The sequence below is a fragment of the Phalaenopsis equestris genome, unplaced genomic scaffold (assembly GCF_001263595.1).
Source record: "Phalaenopsis equestris unplaced genomic scaffold, ASM126359v1 Scaffold000372, whole genome shotgun sequence".
Classification (NCBI taxonomy): domain Eukaryota; kingdom Viridiplantae; phylum Streptophyta; class Magnoliopsida; order Asparagales; family Orchidaceae; genus Phalaenopsis; species Phalaenopsis equestris.
In genome coordinates, this window is record NW_018164814.1 from 651,838 (window position 1) to 654,152 (window position 2,315).

The window sequence follows — 2,315 nt, forward strand, 5'->3', positions numbered from 1 at the left end:
CTCATAGCGCGTTTGGGGCGATATGCGGTGGTGGTATGGTGAAGCACGACGGTTTTTCCTGTTTAGCAAACTGTGCTTTGCTTAAATTCTAAAAAAAAAAAATTGCAACTAAAATCTGTGTTTTTCAATCAAACTTGGTTGTCTGCGGTAGCTGCCAGAAAACTACGGTCTGAAAAAAAAAAATAAAACTTTGTAATAGTCGTCATAGTTTTTTGAACAACTGCTTATTCTTCAGTTGTTTAAGCAAACAACTGCAAATGTCTGAAACAGACCCTCAATCAATTGAAGTTAGTAAGTGTAGACCGTTGATTAATCCAGCCTAGTTAGCTTTCTTCAATCTTGATGGCAAGCCTTTGGAATCTCCATGTGATTGTTGGATATACTTTGTGGAGGTAGATTTTTATTTGGACCGGCTTGACTAGGGGTAGGCTTATTAAGTTGGTTTTTTTGTAGCTTTTGGCTCGGATGCTCTTCCATTTAGCTCGATGTCGGCTTGATGGCTCTTGCTTGAATGATTCAGCTGTCTTCTTGTTTGCCTCATGACTAAACCACCTTTGGTCTGGTTGGCTTGTTCGATGAGGCGATCTCCACAATCTCCTGGCAACGGGCTCTTCTTCATCATATTTTTTCCATATATATATATATAAATGTAAATTCTTCTATTAATTTATTGGATCCTCATAAACAGAATAATTTTATACCAAACAAGTCTATTTTTTTTTGCATTTCAATTTAAGTATAGGCAAATTATTAAAAATTAAATTTGCCTATTTGACCGCCCTAATATTAAAAAATATTGGTGCCTATTTAGCCTAATTTGAGCCTAAATTTGGTTTAGGTTTAACCTAACTCAAGCTTACCCCATTTCCTTTACCCTGTCCCAAATTAGACCTAAAATCCATCTCTAAGTTTAAACCACTTTAAACTTAGCAAAAATTTGAATGTTACTAGGTCTAACCCAAGTTGAATTAACTGATAACAACCAATTTAATTCGATTTTCAATTCTAACGACAATTCTCAAATCATACAAAATCTCAACTAGTCTGTTAATAAAGAACAAGAAGACATCAACAATATGGGATACGACAACTCTGAAAGTGAGACACCCGTCCTCAAACTTCAAAGAGCTCGATCGCAATTGACTTAGAATTCTCGGATTCAGAGATCCCTCCGGAAGAGCCAGTTCCGCCGTTTATGTTTTTTTCTTCTACTATATTATTTATGATTCTTTTATTTAATAAAAAAAAAAAAGGAAAAAAAAATTTGTGTATTCGGGATTGCGGAAATTGACTAATAATAGAGTTTAGAATTAGTCAATTAGGTGATGGTATTTGGTGCACCGTTTATGTTTTTTCCTTCTACTATATTATTTATGATTCTTTTATTTAATTTAATTTGCTGTTGATGAATCTTATATATGCACATAGTTATGATTTGTTCATCACCATATTGTATTATTGCTTAATCTGAATTTTCATCGGCGAAAAGAAACACTGCCTTGCATATTTCTAAAAATATTTATGTAATAAGAGAAATGATGTATTTCTATTAATGCTCTTATGTTACAATTTTTTAGAGTTTCTTATAAATGTCAGATATGTTATTGCTCCAGAGAAGCAGTGGTGATTGTACTTGGTAGATATGATTATTTAAAAATTAGATATTATTATAAAATTAAGGTATAGAAATAACAAAGAAGCGAAAATTTTAGGGCAAATAGAAAGAAGCTTTTTTTCAGAAGGCACAGCTAAAAGTGAACAGAACTTGAAATATGTATTTTAACTTTTAGAAATTGATGGTAGTGTTATATTTTCAATGTGGGTGTTTAAGAGATTTGAATGTTGGGTGTACATATGAGAGTTTAGGTGTTAGATTTGTAAATACATAAAAAGTTTGTGCTTATGTATTTAAATGCTCTTAAAAATTATTGGATATGCACGCAATTTTCTAAACAAACACAGTTATTTGTCGCGGACAAAAAGTCTAACATCAATTAGGTGAAAACCGAAGAGCAGCATTAAGTCCGGGCTACCAACCTCTTTTAAGTTTTTTTTGAAGGTGATAAGTGTTATCAGAGCAAATTAACGTTTAACAGGTGTGTAAATTTTCCTTAGTCCAGTGGGGCCCCCGGAGGAGCCAATCCGTGACGAGGGCATCATGTGATTGGATGAAGGAGAATGTCACAGAAAATAAACCCCACATCGGTTAGGTGTAAGGCCAATAACAATATTAAATCATGGGTTGCCCACCTCTATTAAGAGCTCTTTTGGGAGGTGACATATTGCTCAAACTGATATCTAGAATGAACATATTA